Genomic DNA, 6,488 nt, shown 5'->3' with positions numbered 1-6,488 from the left:
AGTTCAATTCTAGTGTAAAATTATTTGTACTAGGTAGTTCAATTCTAGTGTGAAATTATTTGTACTAGGTTATAGAGCTAGTTCATTTCTAGTGTAAAATTATTTGTACTAGGTTATAGAGCTAGTTCTACTCTAGTGTAAAATAATATGTACTAGGTTATAGAGCTAGTTCAATTTTAGTGTGAAATTATCTGTACAAGGTTATAGAGGTAAAATGATTTGTACTAGCTTCTATCCCTAGTTCAACACTAGTGTAAAATTATTTGTACTAGGTTATAGAGCTAGTTCAATTCTAGTGTAAAATTATTTGTAGTAGGTTATATATCTAGTTCAACTATAATGTAAAGTGATTTGTAATAGGTTATAGAGCTAGTTCAATTCTAGTGTAAAATTATTTGTACTAGGTTATAGAGCTAGTTAAATTCTAGTATAAAATTATTTGTACTAGGTTATAGAGCTAATTAAACTCTTGTTTAAATTTATTTATACTAGGTTATAGAGCTAGCTCAACTCTAGTCTAAAATTGTGTGTACTGGGTCATAGAGCTAGTTCAACTCTAGTATGAAATTATTTATACTAGGTTATAGCCCTAGTACAATGCTAGTGTAAAATTATTTGGACTACGTTATAGTGCTAGTTCAACTCTAGTGTAAGTTTTTTGTACTAGGTTATACAGCTAGTTCAATTCTAGTGTAAAGTTATTTGTACTAGTTTATAGAGCTAGTTCAACTATAGTGTAAAATGATTGGTACTAGGTCAGAGAGCTAGTTCAAGTCTCGTTTAAAATTGTGTGTACTAGGTCACAGAGCTAGTTCAACTCTAGTGTAAAATGATTTGTACTAGATTATTGCCCTAGTACAATGCTAGTGTAAAATTAAGTGTAGTAGGTTATAGAGCTAGTTCATTTCTAGTGTATTATTTGTACTTGGTTACAGAGCTAGTTCAACTCTAGTGTAAAAATTTTTGTACTAGGTTATAGAGTTAGTTCAATTCTAGTGTAAAATTATTTGTACTAGGTAGTTCAATTCTAGTGTGAAATTATTTGTACTAGGTTATAGAGCTAGTTCATTTCTAGTGTAAAATTATTTGTACTAGGTTATAGAGCTAGTTCTACTCTAGTGTAAAATAATATGTACTAGGTTATAGAGCTAGTTCAATTTTAGTGTGAAATTATTTGTACAAGGTTATAGAGGTAAACTGATTTGTACTAGCTTCTATCCCTAGTTCAACACTAGTGTAAAATTATTTGTACTAGGTTATAGAGCTAGTTCAATTCTAGTGTAAAATTATTTGTAGTAGGTTATATATCTAGTTCAACTATAATGTAAAGTGATTTGTAATAGGTTATAGAGCTAGTTCAATTCTAGTGTAAAATTATTTGTACTAGGTTATAGAGCTAGTTAAATTCTAGTATAAAATTATTTGTACTAGGTTATAGAGCTAATTAAACTCTTGTTTAAATTTATTTATACTAGGTTATAGAGCTAGCTCAACTCTAGTCTAAAATTGTGTGTACTGGGTCATAGAGCTAGTTCAACTCTAGTATGAAATTATTTATACTAGGTTATAGCCCTAGTACAATGCTAGTGTAAAATTATTTGGACTACGTTATAGTGCTAGTTCAACTCTAGTGTAATTTTTTTGTACTAGGTTATACAGCTAGTTCAATTCTAGTGTAAAGTTATTTGTACTAGTTTATAGAGCTAGTTCAACTATAGTGTAAAATGATTTGTACTAGGTCAGAGAGCTAGTTCAAGTCTCGTTTAAAATTGTGTGTACTAGGTCATAGAGCTAGTTCAACTCTAGTGTAAAATGATTTGTACTAGGTTATTGCCCTAGTACAATGCTAGTGTAAAATTAAGTGTACCAACTTATAGAGCTAGTTCATTTCTAGTGTATTATTTGTACTTGGTTACAGAGCTAGTTCAACTCTAGTGTAAAAAAAATTGTACTATGTTATAGAGCTCGTTCAATTCTAGTGTAAAATTATTTGTACTAGGTAGTTCAATTCTAGTGTAAACTTATTTGTACTAGGTCATAGTGCTAGTTCAATTTCTAGTGTAAAATTATTTGTACTAGGTTACCGAGCTAGTTCTACTCTATTGTAAAATGATTTATACAAGGTTATAGAGCTAGTTCAATTTTAGTGTGAAATTATTTGTACTAGGTTATAGAGGTAGTTCAACTATAGTGTAAAATGATTTGTACTAGCTTATAGCCCTAGTTCAACACTAGTGTAAAATTATGTGCACTAGAATATAGAGCTAGTTCAACTCTAGTGTAAAATTATTTGTACTAGGTTATAGAGCAAGTTCAATTCTAGTGTAGAATTATTTGTACTAGGTTATAGAGCTAGTTCAACTATAGTGTAAAATGATTTGTACTAGGTTATAGAGCTAGTTCAACTCTAGTGTAAAATTATTTTTACTAGGTAATAGAGCTAGTTCAACTCTATTGTAAAATTATTTGTACTAGGTTATAGACCTAGTTCAATTCTAATGTAAAATTATTTGTACTAGATAATAGAGCTAGTTCAACTATAGTGTAAAATGATTTGTACTAGGATATAGAGCTAGTTCAATTCTAGTGTAAAATTATTTGTACTAGGTTATAGAGCTAGTTCAATTCTAGTGTAAAATTATTTGTCCTAGGTTATAGAGCTAGTTCAACTCTAGTCTAAAATTGTGTCTACTAGGTCATAGAGCTAGTTCAACTCTAGTGTAAAATGATTTGTACTAGGTTATAGAGCTAGTTCAATTCTAGTGTAAAATTATTTGTACTAGGTAATAGAGCTAGTTCAACTATAGTGTAAAATGATTTGTACCAGGTTATAGACCTAGTTCAACGCTAGGGTAAATTTATTTGTGCTAGGTTATAGAGCCAGTTCAACTCTAGTGTAAAATTATTTGTACTATGTTATAGAGCTAGTTCAATTCTAGTGTAAAATTATTTGTACTAGGTCATAGAGCGAGTTCAACTCTAGTTTAAAATTATTTGTACTAGGTTATAGAGCTAGCTCAAATCAAGTCTAAAATTGTGTGTATTAGGTCATAGAGCTAGTTCAACTCTAGTGTGAAATTATTTGTACTAGGTTATAGCCCTAGTACAATGCTAGTGTAAAATTATGAGTACTAGGTTATAAAGCTAGTTCATTACTAGTGTAAAATTATTTGTACTATGTTATAGTGCTAGTTCAACTCTAGCGTAATTTTTAACTAGGTTATAGAGCTAGTTCAATTTCTAATGTAAAGTTATTTGTACTAGTTTATAGAGCTAGTTCAACTATAGTGTAAAATGATTTGTACTAGGTCATAGAGCTAGTTCAAGTCTCGTTAAAAATTGTGTGTACTATGTCATAGAGCTAGTTCAACTCTAGTGTGAAATTATTTGTATTCGGTTATAGCCCTAGTACAATGCTAGTGTAAAATTATGTGTACTAGGTTATAGAGCTAGTTCATTTCTAGTGTAAAATTATTTGTACTACGTTATAGTCGTAGTGTAACTCTAGTGTAATTTTTATTACTATGTTATAGAGCTAGTTCAATTCTAGTGTAAAGTTATTTGTACTAGTTTATAGAGCTAGTTCAACTATAGTGTAAAATGATTTGTACTAGATCATAGAGCTAGTTCAAGTCTCGTTAAAAATTGTGTGTACTAGCTCATAGAGCTAGTTCAACTCTAGTGTAAAATGATTTGTACTAGGTTATAGCCGTAGTACAATGCTAGTGTAAAATTATGTGTACCAGGTTATAGAGCTAGTTCATTTCTAGTTTAAAATTATTTGTACTTGTTTACAGAGCTAGTTCAATTCTAGTGTAAAATGATTTGTACTAGGTTATAGAGCTAGGTTCAACTCTAGTGTAAAATTATTTGTACTAGGTAATAGAGCTAGTTCAACTCTACTGTAAAATTATTTGTACTAGGTTATAGAGCTAGTTCAACTCTAATTTAAAATTATTTTTACTAGGTTATAGAGCTAGTTCAACTCTAGTCTTAAATTGTGTGTACTAGGTCATAGAGCTAGTTCAACTGTAGTGTAAAATGATTTGTACTAGGTTATAGAGCTAGTTCAATTCTAGTGTAAAATTATTTGTACTAGGTAATAGAGCTAGTTCAACTATAGTGTAAAATGATTTGTACTAGGTTATAGACCTAGTTCAACGCTAGGGTAAATTTATTTGTGCTAGGTTATAGAGCTAGTTCAACTCCAGTGTAAAATTATTTGTACTATGTTATAAGGCTAGTTCAATTCTAGTGTAAAATTATTTGTACTAGGTCATAGAGCTAGTTCAACTCTAGTTTAAAATTATTTGTACTAGGTTATAGAGCTAGCTCAAATCTAGTCTAAAATTGTGTGTATTAGGTCATAGAGCTAGTTCAACTCTAGTGTGAAATTATTTGTACTAGGTTATAGCCCTAGTACAATGCTAGTGTAAAATTATGTGTACTAGGTTATAAAGCTAGTTCATTACTAGTGTAAAATTATTTGTACTATGTTATAGTGCTAGTTCAACTCTAGCGTAATTTTTTACTAGGTTATAGAGCTAGTTCAATTTCTAGTGTAAAGTTATTTGTACTAGTTTATAGAGCTAGTTCAACTATAGTGTAAAATGATTTGTACTAGGTCATAGAGCTAGTTCAAGTCTCGTTAAAAATTTTGTGTACGATGTCATAGAGCTAGTTCAACTCTAGTGTGAAATTATTTGTATTAGGTTATAGCCCTAGTACAATGCTAGTGTAAAATTATGTGTACTAGGTTATAGAGCTAGTTCATTTCTAGTGTAAAATTATTTGTACTACGTTATAGTGGTAGTGTAACTCTAGTGTAATTTTTATTACTATGTTATAGAGCTAGTTCAATTCTAGTGTAAAGTTATTTGCACTAGTTTATAGAGCTAGTTCAAATATAGTGTAAAATGATTTGTACTAGATCATAGAGCTAGTTCAAGTCTCGTTAAAAATTGTGTGTACTAGCTCATAGAGCTAGTTCAACTCTAGTGTAAAATGATTTGTACTAGGTTATAGCCCTAGTACAATGGTAGTGTAAAATTATGTGTACCAGGTTATAGAGCTAGTTCATTTCTAGTTTAAAATTATTTGTACTTGTTTACAGAGCTAGTTCAATTCTAGTGTAAAATGATTTGTACTAGGTTATAGAGCTAGGTTCAACTCTAGTGTAAAATTATTTGTACTAGGTAATAGAGCTAGTTCAACTCTACTGTAAAATTATTTGTACTAGGTTATAGAGCTAGTTCAACTCTAATTTAAAATTAGTTTTACTAGGTTATAGAGCTACTTCAACTCTAGTCTAAAATTGTGTGTACTAGGTCATAGAGCTAGTTCAACTCTAGTGTAAAATGATTTGTACTAGGTTATAGAGCTAGTTCAATTCTAGTGTAAAATTATTTGTACTAGATAATAGAGCTAGTTCAACTATAGTAAAAATGATTTGTACTAGGTTAGAGACCTAGTTCAACGCTAGTGTAAAATTATTTGTGCTAGGTTATAGAGCTAGTTCAACTCTAGTGTTAAATTATTTGTACTAGGTTAGAGAGCTAGTTCAATTCTAGTGTAAAATTATTTGAACTAGGTTATATACCTAGTTCAACTATATTGTAAAATGATGTGTACTAGGTTATAGAGCTAGTTAAACTCTAGTGTAAAATTATTTGTATAGGTTATGAAGTTAGTTCAACTCCAGTTTCAAATTATTTGTACTAGGTTATAGAGGTAGTTCAACCCTAATTTAAAATTATTTCTACTAGGTTATAGAGCTAGCTCAACTCCAGTCTAAAATTGTGTGTACTAGGTCATAGAGCTAGTTTAACTCTAGTGTAAAATGATTTGTACTAGGTTATAGTCCTAGTACAATGCTAGTGTAAAATTATGTGTACTAGGTTATAGAGCTAGTTCATTTCAAGTGTAAAATTATTTGTACTACGTTATAGAGCTAGTTAAACTCTAGTGTGAAATGATTTGTACTAGGTTATAGCCCTAGTACAATGCAAGTGTAAAATTATGTGTACCAGGTTATAGAGCTAGTTCATTTCTAGTGTAAAATTATTTGTGCTTGGTTACCGAGCTAGTTCAAATCTAGTGTAATTTTTTGTACTAGGTTATGGAGTTAGTTCAATTCTAGTGTAAAATTATTTGTAGTAGGTTATAGAGCTAGTTCATTTCTAGTGTAAAATTATTTGTACTAGGTTATAGAGCTAGTTCTACTCTAGTGTAAAATGATTTGTACTAGGTTATAGAGCTAGTTCAATTTTAGTGTAAAATTAATTATACTAGGTTATAGAGGTAGTTCAACTATAGTGTAAAATGATTTGTACTAGGTTATAGAGCTAGTTCAATTCTAGTGTAAAATTATTTGTACTAGGTTATAGAGCTAGTTCAACTCTAGTCTAAAATTGTGTCTACTAGGTCATAGATCTAGTTCAACTCTAGTGTAAAATGATTTGTACTAGGTTATAGAGCTAGTTCAATTC

The sequence above is a fragment of the Triticum dicoccoides genome, chromosome 5B, assembly GCF_002162155.2.
Source record: "Triticum dicoccoides isolate Atlit2015 ecotype Zavitan chromosome 5B, WEW_v2.0, whole genome shotgun sequence".
NCBI classification, from domain to species: Eukaryota; Viridiplantae; Streptophyta; class Magnoliopsida; order Poales; family Poaceae; genus Triticum; species Triticum dicoccoides.
The sequence above is the reverse complement of the archived record's forward strand: the minus strand, read 5'-3'. Positions refer to the sequence as shown.